The sequence below is a fragment of the Nerophis ophidion genome, linkage group LG19 (assembly GCF_033978795.1).
Source record: "Nerophis ophidion isolate RoL-2023_Sa linkage group LG19, RoL_Noph_v1.0, whole genome shotgun sequence".
Taxonomy (NCBI): domain Eukaryota; kingdom Metazoa; phylum Chordata; class Actinopteri; order Syngnathiformes; family Syngnathidae; genus Nerophis; species Nerophis ophidion.
Genome location: NC_084629.1, coordinates 3150087 through 3168007, shown reverse-complemented (window position 1 = coordinate 3168007; position 17921 = coordinate 3150087). Strand labels below are relative to the sequence as shown.

General features: G+C 45.9%; 1 protein-coding gene across 4 annotated transcripts in view; it reads left to right on the top strand.

Moving 5' to 3' along the window:
* nr4a2a (nuclear receptor subfamily 4, group A, member 2a) overlaps positions 1–17921 on the top strand; it is a 460443-nt gene that overhangs the window by 415444 nt on the left and 27078 nt on the right. Inside the window, exon 6 of one of the 4 annotated variants that reach the window (XR_009802874.1) lies at positions 339–1622. The exons of the other annotated variants lie outside the window; for them this stretch is intronic. The gene's annotated coding sequence lies outside the window, so the exon portion shown is untranslated. Of the gene's footprint in view, positions 1–338; positions 1623–17921 lie in introns of those variants that run through there. 4 annotated transcript variants of the gene reach the window in all.

Genomic DNA, 17921 nt, shown 5'->3' with positions numbered 1-17921 from the left:
TATATATATATATATATATATCTACAGATTATTGAGGAAACCCCTCATGAAACAGTTCTGTAGAGATGAAGTAGTCTTGTGATTTTTCCCACACCTACATATATATATATATACATATATATATATATATATATATATATATATATATATATATATAAAAGAAGGTGTGAAAAGGTGGAGCTGGCGGGGCGGGGCGCGCTGGAGCCCTGCCCAAGATGGGGGCAAGGAGGCGGAGAATGCGGTGGAGCGTGCCGGGAGGGACGCCGCCGCAATCTAATTCAGGTGTGTGGCTCACATACCGGGAAACGATTAACACATCTCCTCTTGCTGTATACAAGGGGAGAAGGAGGAGAAATCGGGGCAGAAGGAGGAGAAAAAAACCACAGCAGCGCATGAGAAGCAAGAGGAACAGAGAGCCATAGACAAGGACGACGGCGGCTGAAAGAGCGGACCGTGACCGAGCAGTGGAGGGAGGAGCAGAGAAGGGATCCGAGCTGCAGACAGATTTATTGCAAAATAGAGAAGTCAAACCTGCTCAAAAGCATGTCCTTCCTGGGTGGTCCATTGAACCCGCACGATAACGGCAAGAGACTGTCACAGAAGGGTACCTAACATCCACTGTAATGATACCAAGTACAGGAATGTATCTAGTCCATACTACTATGATTACGTCGATATTTTTTGGCATCACAACACCTTCTTTCATTTCTTTTAAATATATATCATGTTTATAAACACAGGAAATACATCCCTGGACACATGAGGACTTTGAATATTACCAATGTACGATCCTGTAGCTCCTTGGTATCGGATTGATACCCAAATTTGTGGAATCATCCAAAACTAATGTAAAGTATCAAACAACAGAAGAATAAGTGATTATTACATTGTAACAGAAGTGTAGAGAGAACATGTTAAAAAAGAAAGTAAGCAGATTTTAACAGTAAATAAACAGGGAGATTAATCATTATTTTCTACCGCTTGTCCTTAAAAATTTCGGCAAAATAATACAATGGAAAATGACACAATATGTCGGCAGCTAAATTAAGAGCCTTTGTTTGTTTACTTACTACTAAAAGACAAGTTGTCTTGTATGTTCACTATTTTATCTAAGGACTTAATTATAATACAAACATATATTTAATGTACCCAAAGATTTTTTGTTTGAATAAAGCTAATTATGCCATTTTTTGTGATCCCCTTTATTTAGAAAAGTACCAAAAAATATCGGGACAACACTAGCAAGAAGTTAGGCCTTTTCACCAGCAATCCTCCGAAATTCCGTTGGTGTGCATCAATTAATTTTTTCCCCATTTTACGGTAAATTTCCCTCATTTTCAAATGCAGATAATGACGTGTGATTTTTAAAAAATGTTTACCTCATTTTTTTAGATACCTCATCATGTTTGTATTTCCATTTATTCCGTGAGCACGAACCACCTACTGTCTAATTGAGGAGGTGGCTTGATTTTGATTTCCTGTAATATAGATTTTGAGTACATCGTAGCCTACATTTGACTGTCAAGCTCATCCCTCTCGCAATCCCGCTAATTGGTCTTCTCTCCTACTCACCTCCAGGACCTTGCGATGTTCACGTAGATGGGGGGGGGGGGGGTGGGGGAGAAAAAATAAGACACCAAAAGAAAACACAAGCCAGGGATAATGAGATTCTTCAAATGTGGTGAAAAGCAACAGAAAGCGGTGACATTTCAGCTTGACATCTGCAGCACTTCACAGGTAAAGGGGAGGGCGGGGGGGGGGGGGGGGGACACAGATTACGCCATGGGTGTGTAAAGTATGGTCAGGGGGTCGTTTGTGGTCCACAGCTTGTTTTTTTTATTAGTCCATCGCATGCATCTTTTTATTAAAATATTATGAAAGAGAATGTTGGACCGTGTCAAAGTGTGTTGATGACGAACCCCAAGATGCAGAGATGGGGGCAGGCATGGAGTGAGAAAACATGATTTAATTTAAAAAAAATACTACAACAAAAAAAAACCAAAGGGGTACAACCAAAAGCGCGCACGAGGCGGATAACAAACTAAGGGAGCTAGCATGGGAGCTAGAAAACAAAAGGAGCTTAGCATGGAGGCTAGCAAACACAAAAGGGCCTAGCGTGGAAGCTAGCGGCTAGCGAGCAGGAAAACAGAAGTCGTACTTGTAGAATGAAAACAAACTGGAAGCAGGGAACAAAAAACGGTAAGCTACAAACATCTAATGAAATATAGCTGCAAAGACACGACACGACAGAAGCGACAATACATGACAATAATCCAGCACTGACTGGAGGAACAAAGCAGGTACAAATAGGTGTGGGCTGATTGACACCAGGTGTGGCCAGGGAAACAGCGCCCAGGGAGAAACACAGGAAACATAAATAAATAAGAGCGCTGACAGGAAACACTACACACACACACAGATGAAACAAAGACAAATGCAGAGGGAAAAACTAAAACATAGACAAACTGTCAGGGGCAAGCCTGACAGACCACACAGGATAGAAAAAAGGAAAGGTATGTGACAAAGTTTGAATGTTTGAACATAGTCCATTTAATCGAAGGATGGCCAAACTTTAGAAGTGGGATTCATTGTGCATCTCAGGATTCTCGATTCAACACGACTCTCGGAAGATATTACCTGGTATATCAATTATAATAAAACATTTTCAAAACAGGTTATAAAAGCTCCTCTTGTGTCATGACCCGTTTCATCATCTTTGTTTAGTTTAAGAGTGTCTTTCAGGTGTTTTTTTCGGTTGACTTCCTGTTTTGCGCCCTTATTTTGGTTCCACTTTCTGTTTTGTTTGCATTCTTTCATCTCTTTCTGAGCGCTTCCCTCCTCACCTGTGGCTTGTTGGTACCAGTTATCTCACCTGGTGTTAGAAGGCTATTTAAACCTGTCCCCACATTTGATGACACCATGCTCTCAAGTGGGTTTCCCGACACCACCATCCTCCCAACTTGGTTTCCCGACGCCACCATCCTCCCAACTTAGTGTACCGACGCCACCATCCTCCCAACTTCTTGGTTTCCCGACGCCACCATCCTCCCAACTTGGTTTCCCGACGCCACCATCCTCCCAACTTGGTTTACCGACGCCACCATCCTCCCAACTTGGTTTTCTGACCCCACCATTCTTTGAAGTGGGTTTGTCAACACCACCGTCCTCTCAACTTGGTTTTTCCGACGCCAACAACCTTCTAACTTGGTTATCCGACGCCACCATCCTCTCAACTAGATTTTTCTGATGCCACCATCCTCCCAACTTGGTTTTTCTGATGCCACAATCCTCCCAATTTCGTTTATCCGATGCCGCCATCCTCCCAACTTGGTTTTCTGAAGCCACCATCCTCCCAACTTGGTTATCCAACGCCACTATCCTCCCAACTAGGTTTTTCTGACGCCACCATCCTCCCAACTTGGTTTCTCTGACACCACCATCCTCCCAACTTGGTTTATCCGATGCCACCATCCTCCAAACTCGGTTTATCCGATGCCGCCATCCTCCCTACTTGGTTTTCTGATGCCACCATCCTCCCAACTTGGTTTCTCTGACACCCCCACCCTCCCAACTTGGCTATCCGACGCCACCATCCTGCCAACTTGTTTTTTCCTATGCCACCATCCTCCCAACTTGGTTTATCTGATGCCACCATCCTCCCAACTTGGTTTATCTGATGCCACCATCCTCCCAACTTGTTTTTTCTGATGCCACCATCCTCCCAACTTGTTTTTTCTGATGCCACCATCCTCCCAACTTGTTTTTTCTGACGCCACCATACTCCCAACTTGGTTATCCGACGCCACCATCCTCCCAACTTGGTTTTCCGACACCAGCATCCTCCCAAATTGGTTATCCGACGCAACCATCCTCCCAACTTGTTTTTTCCGATGCCACCATCCTCCCAACTTGGTTTTTCTGACATCACCATCCTCCCAACTTGGTTTTCCAAGGCCACCATCCTCCCAACTTGGTTTTTCTGACGCCACCATCCTCCCAACTTGGTTTTTCTGACGCCACCATCCTCCCAACTTGGTTTTCCAAGGCCACCATCCTCCCAACTTGGTTTTTCTGACGCCACCATCCTCCCTACTTGGTTTTCTGATGCCACCATCCTCCCAACTTGGTTTTTCTGACGCCACCATCCTCCCAACTTGGTTTTCCAAGGCCACCATCCTCCCAACTTGGTTTTTCTGATGCCACCATGCTCCCAACTTTGTTTTTCTAAAGACACCATCCTCCCAACTTGGTTTATCTGGTGCCACCATTCTCCCAACTTGATTTATCCAATGCCACCATCCTCCCTACTTTGTTTTCCGATGCCACCATCCTCCCAACTTGGTTTTCTGATGCCACCATCCTCCTAACTTGGTTTATCCGATGCCACCATCCTCCATACTTGGTTTTCCGATGCCACCATCCTCCCAATTTTGTTTTCTGATTTCACCATCCTCCCAAATTGGTTTTATGATTAAAATAGTTTTTAATCATATTTGTTTTTATATTGTTTTTATTGGTTTTATTTTTATTCATTTTTTGTTTTGTTCAGTCATTGGTGGAGCATAATATTGTTTTTAACATGGCTGTGCAGCACTTTGGAAACGTTATTGTTGTTTAAATGTGCTATATAAATAAAGTGGATTGGATTGGATTGGATTCAGATGCCACCATCATCCCAACTTGTTTTTTCTGACGCCACCATCCTCCCAACTTGGTTTATCCGATGCCACCATCCTCCCAATTTTGTTTTCTGATTTCACCATCCTCCCAACTTGGTTTTCAGACGCCACCATCCTCCCAACTTGCTTTATCCGATGCCACCATCCTCCCTACTTGGTTTTCCGATGCCACCATCCTCCCAGTTTTGTTTTCTGATTTCACCATCCTCCCAACTGGGTTTTCCGACACCACCATTCTTTCAAACGGGTTTGCCAACGCCACCATTCTCCTAACTTGGTTTTTCCGATGCCACCATCCTCCCAACTTGGTTTTCCGATGCCACCATCCTCTCAAGTGGATGTCAATAATGCCATTTTTTTGTGCTACCCTTTGATTAGAAAAGTACCAAAGAGTATCGAAATAATTTTTGTACCGGTACTAAAATATTGGTATTGGGACAACACTGCACCTGGGTTATATAATCATTTTCATTCCAAATTATGTGTTGTAAAAATGGGTTTGAATCAAGACTCATTTCTGAACTGACTTGTCACCACAAATGTGATAAATGATTAATTGAATCATGAGATTCACTTCTCTACAGTATAGGGTCACTTCCATTTTCTTCTTGTTATTATTATTTTTTTTTTTGTGTGTAATGTATTAATCCCGGACATTTTTTTATTTTGTCCGTAGAAAGTTTTTGAGGGACAATATGAAGCTGGTCGCACTTTGGACACCAGTGATATATTCAAATAATACAAAGCTGTTGTGTATTTGTTATGTTACACTTGCCCATGTGTGACAATTTCACAACTGAAATTTTCTGCACTTTGCCCATTTTTTTTTTTTTTTTTTTTTTGTAAAGAAAACAAGTACAAATCTCAGTCAGGCATTCAGTCATTCAAGGCAAACATGTCAGTGCCTCCCCCGCCCCCGAGTGACGAATGAACACAGGCGGCTAAATAAAGCAATATGACCACGGGGACCAGGAATTCGCCGGATAAGTGTCAGCCGCGGAGAAAAAATGAAGCATTTACCTGTTTGTAATCCAATTTCTCCGTGGCGTTGTGTAGATATCGGAGTCCTCCGCGAGCGAGTCGGCTGCCGAGGCGGCTGATGAGAAATGGTGTGGCTCGCTCACGGCCAGTTTGGAGATCTGACTGTTGAGAGTCAAACCAAACGCATCAACATTCGGATACTTATTGTCCCAAATCTTTGCCGCGCTATTCAAATATGCACTGTAATATTCATGATGAGGGGAATATTGAGGGGGCCATACATATTCCATTGGTTAAAAGCCGCCATCATTCCCTGCACTGTGACAGCTGCAATGTCAGGAAGGAAGTTCATGCAGGAAAACACAGTTACTTTGTTCCACCGCTTTCACTCTGCACATTTCTATGCATACTTGACTGCAATCTTATAACTTCCGTTGCATCTTTAAGTCGGAACTTCTTGGCTCTCCCTCATGGTTTGTAAGTCACACTTTTTGATAAGGAGGGAGAAGGAATTCGGAGAGCATCCGTTCATTATTGGACGAGCCAAGCAAATATACAGCCAGAGGGTCTGCGACCAGCGGTATGGATAATGGCTGACATTAGAGAATTTAATGGTAACCACAAGGGGTGCTTTCACTCCACCGAGGGTGGCGTCGGAGCTCTTGGTTGCTTTGTTGGGTCTGCTCCTGTCACCTCCCAGGGGGTGAGGGTGATGGGTTGTATGCAGTGGATAATCTCATCACACCTAGTGTGTGTGTGACAATCATTGGTACTTTAACTGTAACTCATTGGACGAATCCTCGCTCATCCATGCTTTGACTGGACACTGGCGCAGAGTTGGTGGGCGGCCGAGGGTGGAGTCAGAGCTCTTGGTTGCTTTGTAGGGTCGGCTCCTGTCTCTGGCCATGCTCCCCGTTCACCACAGCAGACGATGGCATGAAACACCGCAGTTGCTTTGTTGGGTCTGCTCCTGTCACCTCCCAGGGGGTGAGGGTGATGGGTCGTATGCAGAGGATAATCTCATCACACCTAGTGTGTGTGTGACAATCATTGGTACTTTAACTTTGACGTATCCTCGCTCATCCATACAGACTGGACACTGGCATAGATTTAGTGGGCAGCCGAGGGTGGAGTCGGATCTCTTGGTTGCTTTGTTGGGTTTGCTCCTGTCACCTCCCAGGAGTTGAGGGTGATGGGTTTAAATGCAGAGAATAATCTCACCACACCTAGTGTGTGTGTGACAATCATTGGTACTTTTACTGTAACTCATTGGACGTATCCTTGCTCATCCATACGAGCTGGACACTGGCCGAAAGTTGGTATGCAGCCGAGGGTGGAGTCTGATCTCTTGGTTGCTTTGTTGGGTCCGCTCCTGTCACCTCCCAGGGGTTGAGGGTGATGGGGTTAAATGCAGAGAATAATCTCACCACACCTAGTGTGTGTGTGTGACAATCATTGGTACTTTTACTGTAATTTATTGGACGAATCCTCGCTCATCCATGCTTTGACTGGACACTGCCGCAGAGTTGGTGGGCGGCCGAGGGGTGGAGTTGGATCTCTTGGTTGCTTTGTAGGGTCTGCTCCTGTCACCTCCCAGGGGGTGAGGGTGATGGGTCGTATGCAGAGGATAATCTCATCACACCTAGCGTGTGTGTGACAATCATTGGTACTTTAACTGTAACTCATTGGACGTATCCTCGCTCATCCATGTGGACTGGACACTGGCCGAAAGTTGGTATGCAGCCGAGGGTGGAGTCGGATCTCTTGGTTGCTTTGTTGGGTCTGCTCCTATCACCTCCCAAGGGGTGAGGGTGATGGGTCGTATGCAGAGGATAATCTCATGACACATAGCGTGTGTGTGACAATCATTGGTACTTTAACTGTAACTCATTGGACGTATCCTCGCTCATCCATGCGGACTGCAGACTGGCCGAAAGTTGGTATGCAGCCGAGGGTGGAGTCTGATCTCTTGGTTGCTTTGTTGGGTTTGCTCCTGTCACCTCCCAAAGGTTGAGGGTGATGGGTTTAAATGCAGAGAATAATCTCACCACACCTAGTGTGTGTGTGTGACAATCATTGGTACTTTAACTGTAACTTATTGGACGAATCCTCGCTCATCCATGCTTTGACTGGACACTGGCGCAGAGTTGGTGGGCGGCCAAGGGGTGGAGTTGGATCTCTTGGTTGCTTTGTAGGGTCTGCTCCTGTCACCTCCCAGGGGGTGAGGGTGATGGGTCGTATGCAGAGGATAATCTCATCACACCTAGTGTGTGTGTGACCATCATTGGTACTTTAACTGTAACTCATTGGACGTATCCTCGCTCATCCATGTGGACTGGACACTGGCCGAAAGTTGGTATGCAGCCGAGGGTGGAGTCGGATCTCTTGGTTGCTTTGTTGGGTCCACTCCTGTCACCTCCCAAGGGGTGAGGGTGATGGGTCGAATGCAGAGGATAATCTCATCACACCTAGTGTGTGTGTGACAATCATTGGTACTTTTACTGTAACTCATTGGACGTATCCTTGCTCATCCATACGAGCTGGACACTGGCCGAAAGTTGGTATGCAGCCGAGGGTGGAGTCTGATCTCTTGGTTGCTTTGTTGGGTCCGCTCCTGTCACCTCCCAGGGGTTGAGGGTGATGGGGTTAAATGCAGAGAATAATCTCACCACACCTAGCGTGTGTGTGTGACAATCATTGGTACTTTTACTGTAATTTATTGGACGAATCCTCGCTCATCCATGCTTTGACTGGACACTGGCGCAGAGTTGGTGGGCGGCCGAGGGGTGGAGTCGGATCTCTTGGTTGCTTTGTTGGGTCAGCTCCTGTCACCTCCCAGGGGGTGAGGGTGATGGGTCGTATGCAGAGGATAATCTCATCACACCTAGTGTGTGTGTGACAATCATTGGTACTTTAACTGTAACTCATTGGACGTATCCTCGCTCATCCATGTGGACTGGACACTGGCCGAAAGTTGGTATGCAGCCGAGGGTGGAGTCTGATCTCTTGGTTGCTTTGTTGGGTCTGCTCCTGTCACCTCCCAGGGGGTGAGGGTGATGGGTGATATGCAGAGGATAATCTCATCACACCTAGTGTGTGTGTGTGACAATCATTGGTACTTTTACTGTAACTCATTGGACGTATCCTCGCTCATCCATGCGGACTGGACACTGGCCGAAAGTTGGTATGCAGCCGAGGGTGGAGTCGGATCTCTTGGTTGCTTTGTTGGGTCTGCTCCTGTCTCTGGCCATGCTCCCCGTTCACCACAGCAGACGATGGCATGAAACACCGCAGTTGCTTTGTTGGGTCTGCTCCTGTCACCTCCCAGGGGGTGAGGGTGATGGGTCGTATGCAGAGGATAATCTCACCACACCTAGTGTGTGTGTGACAATCATTGGTACTTTAACTTTGACGTATCCTCGCTCATCCATACAGACTGGACACTGGCATAGATTTAGTGGGCAGCCGAGGGTGGAGTCGGATCTCTTGGTTGCTTTGTTGGGTTTGCTCCTGTCACCTCCCAGGGGTTGAGGGTGATGGGTTTAAATGCAGAGAATAATCTCACCACACCTAGTGTGTGTGTGACAATCATTGGTACTTTTACTGTAACTCATTGGACGTATCCTTGCTCATCCATACGAGCTGGACACTGGCCGAAAGTTGGTATGCAGCCGAGGGTGGAGTCTGATCTCTTGGTTGCTTTGTTGGGTCCGCTCCTGTCACCTCCCAGGGGTTGAGGGTGATGGGGTTAAATGCAGAGAATAATCTCACCACACCTAGTGTGTGTGTGTGACAATCATTGGTACTTTTACTGTAATTTATTGGACGAATCCTCGCTCATCCATGCTTTGACTGGACACTGCCGCAGAGTTGGTGGGCGGCCGAGGGGTGGAGTTGGATCTCTTGGTTGCTTTGTAGGGTCTGCTCCTGTCACCTCCCAGGGGGTGAGGGTGATGGGTCGTATGCAGAGGATAATCTCATCACACCTAGTGTGTGTGTGACCATCATTGGTACTTTAACTGTAACTCATTGGACGTATCCTCGCTCATCCATGTGGACTGGACACTGGCCGAAAGTTGGTATGCAGCCGAGGGTGGAGTCGGATCTCTTGGTTGCTTTGTTGGGTCCACTCCTGTCACCTCCCAAGGGGTGAGGGTGATGGGTCGAATGCAGAGGATAATCTCATCACACCTAGTGTGTGTGTGACAATCATTGGTACTTTTACTGTAACTCATTGGACGTATCCTTGCTCATCCATACGAGCTGGACACTGGCCGAAAGTTGGTATGCAGCCGAGGGTGGAGTCTGATCTCTTGGTTGCTTTGTTGGGTCCGCTCCTGTCACCTCCCAGGGGTTGAGGGTGATGGGGTTAAATGCAGAGAATAATCTCACCACACCTAGCGTGTGTGTGTGACAATCATTGGTACTTTTACTGTAATTTATTGGACGAATCCTCGCTCATCCATGCTTTGACTGGACACTGGCGCAGAGTTGGTGGGCGGCCGAGGGGTGGAGTCGGATCTCTTGGTTGCTTTGTTGGGTCAGCTCCTGTCACCTCCCAGGGGGTGAGGGTGATGGGTCGTATGCAGAGGATAATCTCATCACACCTAGTGTGTGTGTGACAATCATTGGTACTTTAACTGTAACTCATTGGACGTATCCTCGCTCATCCATGTGGACTGGACACTGGCCGAAAGTTGGTATGCAGCCGAGGGTGGAGTCTGATCTCTTGGTTGCTTTGTTGGGTCTGCTCCTGTCACCTCCCAGGGGGTGAGGGTGATGGGTGATATGCAGAGGATAATCTCATCACACCTAGTGTGTGTGTGTGACAATCATTGGTACTTTTACTGTAACTCATTGGACGTATCCTCGCTCATCCATGCGGACTGGACACTGGCCGAAAGTTGGTATGCAGCCGAGGGTGGAGTCGGATCTCTTGGTTGCTTTGTTGGGTCTGCTCCTGTCTCTGGCCATGCTCCCCGTTCACCACAGCAGACGATGGCATGAAACACCGCAGTTGCTTTGTTGGGTCTGCTCCTGTCACCTCCCAGGGGGTGAGGGTGATGGGTCGTATGCAGAGGATAATCTCACCACACCTAGTGTGTGTGTGACAATCATTGGTACTTTAACTTTGACGTATCCTCGCTCATCCATACAGACTGGACACTGGCATAGATTTAGGTGGCAGCCGAGGGTGGAGTCGGATCTCTTGGTTGCTTTGTTGGGCTTGCTCCTGTCACCTCCCAGGGGTTGAGGGTGATGGGTTTAAATGCAGAGAATAATCTCACCACACCTAGTGTGTGTGTGACAATCATTGGTACTTTTACTGTAACTCATTGGACGTATCCTTGCTCATCCATACGAGCTGGACACTGGCCGAAAGTTGGTATGCAGCCGAGGGTGGAGTCTGATCTCTTGGTTGCTTTGTTGGGTCTGCTCCTGTCACCTCCCAGGGGGTGAGGGTGATGGGTGATATGCAGAGGATAATCTCATCACACCTAGTGTGTGTGTGTGACAATCATTGGTACTTTTACTGTAACTCATTGGACGTATCCTCGCTCATCCATGCGGACTGGACACTGGCCGAAAGTTGGTATGCAGCCGAGGGTGGAGTCGGATCTCTTGGTTGCTTTGTTGGGTCTGCTCCTGTCTCTGGCCATGCTCCCCGTTCACCACAGCAGACGATGGCATGAAACACCGCAGTTGCTTTGTTGGGTCTGCTCCTGTCACCTCCCAGGGGGTGAGGGTGATGGGTCGTATGCAGAGGATAATCTCACCACACCTAGTGTGTGTGTGACAATCATTGGTACTTTAACTTTGACGTATCCTCGCTCATCCATACAGACTGGACACTGGCATAGATTTAGTGGGCAGCCGAGGGTGGAGTCGGATCTCTTGGTTGCTTTGTTGGGTTTGCTCCTGTCACCTCCCAGGGGTTGAGGGTGATGGGTTTAAATGCAGAGAATAATCTCACCACACCTAGTGTGTGTGTGACAATCATTGGTACTTTTACTGTAACTCATTGGACGTATCCTTGCTCATCCATACGAGCTGGACACTGGCCGAAAGTTGGTATGCAGCCGAGGGTGGAGTCTGATCTCTTGGTTGCTTTGTTGGGTCCGCTCCTGTCACCTCCCAGGGGTTGAGGGCGATGGGGTTAAATGCAGAGAATAATCTCACCACACCTAGTGTGTGTGTGTGTGACAATCATTGGTACTTTTACTGTAATTTATTGGACGAATCCTCGCTCATCCATGCTTTGACTGGACACTGCCGCAGAGTTGGTGGGCGGCCGAGGGGTGGAGTTGGATCTCTTGGTTGCTTTGTAGGGTCTGCTCCTGTCACCTCCCAGGGGGTGAGGGTGATGGGTCGTATGCAGAGGATAATCTCATCACACCTAGTGTGTGTGTGACCATCATTGGTACTTTAACTGTAACTCATTGGACGTATCCTCGCTCATCCATGTGGACTGGACACTGGCCGAAAGTTGGTATGCAGCCGAGGGTGGAGTCGGATCTCTTGGTTGCTTTGTTGGGTCCACTCCTGTCACCTCCCAAGGGGTGAGGGTGATGGGTCGAATGCAGAGGATAATCTCACCACACCTAGTGTGTGTGTGACAATCATTGGTACTTTTACTTTAACTTATTGGACGTATCCTCGCTCATCCATGCTTTGACTGGACACTGGCGCAGAGTTGGTGGGCGGCCGAGGGGTGGCGTCGGAGCTCTTGCTTGCTTTGTTGGGTCTGCTCCTGTCACCTCCCAGGGGGTAAGGGTGATGGATTGTATGCAGAGAATAATCTCATCACACCTAGCGTGTGTGTGACAATCATTGGTACTTTAACTGTAACTCATTGGACGTATCCTCGCTCATCCATGCTTTGACTGGACACTGGCCGAAAGTTGGTATGCAGCCGAGGGTGGAGTCGGATCTCTTGGTTGCTTTGTTGGGTCCACTCCTGTCACCTCCCAAGGGGTGAGGGTGATGGGTCCTATGCAGAGGATAATCTCATGACACATAGCGTGTGTGTGACAATCATTGGTACTTTAACTGTAACTCATTGGACGTATACTCGCTCATCCATGCGGACTGCAGACTGGCCGAAAGTTGGTATGCAGCCGAGGGTGGAGTCTGATCTCTTGGTTGCTTTGTTGGGTCCACTCCTGTCACCTCCCAAGGGGTGAGGGTGATGGGTCGAATGCAGAGGATAATCTCACCACACCTAGTGTGTGTGTGACAATCATTGGTACTTTTACTTTAACTTATTGGACGTATCCTCGCTCATCCATGCTTTGACTGGACACTGGCGCAGAGTTGGTGGGCGGCCGAGGGGTGGCGTCGGAGCTCTTGCTTGCTTTGTTGGGTCTGCTCCTGTCACCTCCCAGGGGGTGAGGGTGATGGGTCGTATGCAGAGGATAATCTCATCACACCTAGTGTGTGTGTGACCATCATTGGTACTTTAACTGTAACTCATTGGACGTATCCTCGCTCATCCATGTGGACTGGACACTGGCCAAAAGTTGGTATGCAGCCGAGGGTGGAGTCGGATCTCTTGGTTGCTTTGTTGGGTCCACTCCTGTCACCTCCCAAGGGGTGAGGGTGATGGGTCGAATGCAGAGGATAATCTCACCACACCTAGTGTGTGTGTGACAATCATTGGTACTTTTACTTTAACTTATTGGACGTATCCTCGCTCATCCATGCTTTGACTGGACACTGGCGCAGAGTTGGTGGGCGGCCGAGGGGTGGCGTCGGAGCTCTTGCTTGCTTTGTTGGGTCTGCTCCTGTCACCTCCCAGGGGGTAAGGGTGATGGATTGTATGCAGAGAATAATCTCATCACACCTAGCGTGTGTGTGACAATCATTGGTACTTTAACTGTAACTCATTGGACGTATCCTCGCTCATCCATGCTTTGACTGGACACTGGCCGAAAGTTGGTATGCAGCCGAGGGTGGAGTCGGATCTCTTGGTTGCTTTGTTGGGTCCACTCCTGTCACCTCCCAAGGGGTGAGGGTGATGGGTCGTATGCAGAGGATAATCTCATGACACATAGCGTGTGTGTGACAATCATTGGTACTTTAACTGTAACTCATTGGACGTATACTCGCTCATCCATGCGGACTGCAGACTGGCCGAAAGTTGGTATGCAGCCGAGGGTGGAGTCTGATCTCTTGGTTGCTTTGTTGGGTTTGCTCCTGTCACCTCCCAAAGGTTGAGGGTGATGGGTTTAAATGCAGAGAATAATCTCACCACACCTAGTGTGTGTGTGACAATCATTGGTACTTTAACTGTAACTTATTGGACGAATCCTCGCTCATCCATGCTTTGACTGGACACTGGCGCAGAGTTGGTGGGCGGCCGAGGGGTGGAGTCGGATCTCTTGATTGCTTTGTTGGGTCAGCTCCTGTCACCTCCCAGGGGGTGAGGGTGATGAGTCGTATGCAGAGGATAATCTCATCACACCTAGTGTGTGTGTGACAATCATTGGTACTTTAACTGTAACTCATTGGACGTATCCTTGCTCATCCATGCGGACTGGACACTGGCCGAAAGTTGGTATGCAGCGGAGGGTGGAGTCTGATCTCTTGGTTGCTTTGTTGGGTCTGCTCCTGTCACCTCCCAGGGGGTGAGGGTGATGGGTCGAATGCAGAGGATAATCTCATCACACCTAGTGTGTGTGTGACAATCATTGGTACTTTAACTTTGACGTATCCTCGCTCATCCATACAGACTGGACACTGGCGTAGAGTTGGTGGGCGGCCGAGGGTGGAGTCGGATCTCTTGGTTGCTTTGTTGGGTCTGCTCCTGTCTCTGGCCATGCTCCCCGTCCACCACAGCAGACGATGGCATGAAACACCGCAGAGGCCACCACAGTTTATATGTTGTTGTTTTTTGTTTTACTTTTGTAGCTGTGTGTAGAAGTGGCTGTTTGCATCAGCTCTGCTCTTTTAATTTATTTAATGTCCTTTGTGTTCTTTGATGTTTCTCTCTTACACATATGTGTGTATTCTATGTCTATGAGTTTTTTTCCCCTTGGCCTCAGTATGGACCCTCTTTCCAGGGGCCCAGGCTTAGATTTATTAATTTTTTTTTTTCATTTTTCTCATTCATTCATTCAGTTTGTGTACCGCTGGAGGCCTTAAGGGGCTGCCATTTTGAAGACATCACTCCCTGTACACATGAGCATGGCCATTTTGGAAGAGTGGCGCCCCCTAAGCTCACATCCTGTTTATACAACCCACTTGAACTGCATAGTGCAAAGAGGTCGCCCACTTTCTGCACACTCAGTTAACACAGAGATCCAAACGTCATGTGACCTTCCAATTAGCCCTCGTACAGTACGCAAAGAGCTCCATGGAATGGGTTTCCATGGCCGGGCAGCTGAATCTAAGCCATACATCATCAAGTCCAATGCATAGCGTGAGATGCAGTTGTTTAAAGCATGTCGCCACTGGACAATAGAGCAGTGGAGATGCCTTCTCCGGACTGATGAATCACGCTTTTCCATCTGGCAATCTGATGGACCAGTCTGGGTTTGGAGGTTGCCAGCAGGGTGGTACATTTCTGATTGCATTGTGCCGAGTGTGAAATTTGGTGGATGAGGAATTATGGTGTGGGGCTGTTTTTCAGGAATTGGGCTTGGCCCCTTTGTTCCAGTGAAAGGAACTTTGAATGCTCCAGGATGCCAAAACAATTCCATAATCCCAACCTTGTGGGAATAGTTTGGAGCAGTACCCTTCCTTTTCCAACATGACTGTGCACCAGTGCACAAAGCAAGGTCCATAAGGGCATGGATGACAGCGCCTGGTGTGGATGAACTTGACTGGCCTGCACAGAGTCCTGACTGAAACTCTTATTTCAAAGCATCCATCTGTTTGTTTATTAACCCGAAAGTCGCATGAAAACCAACCCAAATAAGACATACATATTATTTCCATTAATAACCTTTTTTTAGATTTTTCGGATGCATATGGTAGAAAAATAAACGACTTTCACAAACAAAATGGTTAGTTGTAGTATCAGGAAAAGCCTGCAAACTGCGAGGCTCACATCAAACTTCCTATTGTTGCGACGTCTTTATCTAAAAGTGTCTAAATGTGAGTTCATCCATGCCGACCAGTTCTACCAGGTCCACCCTCCTCTCTGCAGCGGCTGAAAACATCCATGCAAGAACCAAGCAGTCATCCATTTCATTGTCATATGACTTCAGGGGACAGTACATGTTAATAAATGTGCTTCATTATCATGCAAGTCTCCGTATGAATTTCATGATGGATTTCTGAAAGAAGAAAAAAAAAAATAGTTTTCAGTACCGAGCTGTCACTATATCTAGCATGATTTTATATTTCCCCTTCCAAACATTGTCCATTTAGATTAAACAAGTCTGCTGAAAATAAAGATAATTATAGTTTTGTTATCAGGATATAGTCAATGTCATTATAGTAATGTGAAACCTCCAAATGTATTCACTGTACATTACTTAATGTGTGTGTATATATATATATATATATATATATATATATATATATGTATATATATATATATATATATATATACATACATATATATATATATATATATATATATATATATATACGCACACGTTAGGTCAGGGAAAAAAAAGACTAAATAATCCCTACAAGCCTTGTTTCTTAGGTTTACCTATTGTCATAAAATCTGCGAGACTTGCGAAACAGGCTTGTAGGGATGATAAGGGGGCGGCATGTTGTAGTGGGTAGAGCGATTATGTTATCAGACAGATATGTCTGATAATATCGGACCGCCGATATTATCGACCGAAAAATGCTTTAAAATGTAATATCAGAAATTATCGGTATCGGACTTTTTAAAAACTGCTGTGTACACGGACGTAGGGAGAAGTAAAGAGCAGCAATAAACCTTAAAGGCACTTCCTTTGCGTGCCGGCCAAATCACACAATATCAACGGCTTTTTCACACTTACACAAGTAAATGCATACATACTTACTCAACAGCCATACAAATCACACTGAGGGTGGCCGTATAAACAACTTTAACACTGTTGCAAATATGCACAGCATTGTGAACCCACACTAAACAATAATGACAAACCCATTTCGGGAGAACATCCGCACCGTAACACAACATAAACACAACTGAACAAATACCCAGAACCCCTTGCAGCCCTAACTGTTCCAGGACGCTACAATATACACCCCCCCGCTATCCCCTACCCACAACCCCTCCCGCCCCCAACACCGCCCACCTCAGCCTCCTCATGCTCTCTCAGAGAGAGCATGTCCCAAATTCCAAGCTGTTCTTTTGAATTTGATTGAAACTTTTATTAGTAGATTGCACAGTTCAGTACATATTCCGTACAATTGACCACTAAATGGTAACACCCCAATAAGTTTTTCAACTTGTTTAAGTCGGGGTCCACGTTAATCAATTCATGGTACAAATATATACTATCAACATAATACAGTCATCACACAAGTTAATCATCATAGTATGTACATTGAATTATTTACATTATTTACAATCCGGGGGGTGGGATGAGGAGCTTTGGTTGATATCAGAACTTCAGTCATCAACAATTGCATCAACAGAGAAATGTGGACATTGAAACAGTGTAGGTCTTATTTAGTAGGATATGTACAGCCAGCAGAGAACATAGTGAGTTCAGGTAGCATAAGAGCAAGTAAATACATTAGAAATCACTTTGTGACTTCAATAATAAATATGGCAGTGCCATGTTGGCATTTTTTTTTCCATAACTTGAGTTGGTTTATTTTGGAAAACCTCGTTACCTTTAATGCATCCAGCAGGGCGTCACAACAAAGTTAGGCATAATATTGTGTTAATTCCACGACTGTATATATATCGGTATCGGTAATTAAGAGTTGGACAATAACAAGCCATTATTGGACATCTTTTATATATATATACATATATATATATATATATATATATATATATATATATATATATATATATATATATGTATGTGTATATATATATATATATATATATATATATATATATATATATATATGTATGTGTATATATATATATATATATATATATATATATATATATATATGTATGTGTATATATATATATATATATATATATATATATATATATATATATATATATATATATGTATGTGTGGGGAAAAAATCACAAGACTACTTCATCTCTACAGAACTGTTTCATGAGGGGTTCCCTCAATCATCAGGAGATTTTAATGGTTTATATAGGGCACAGAGTGGGTGGGT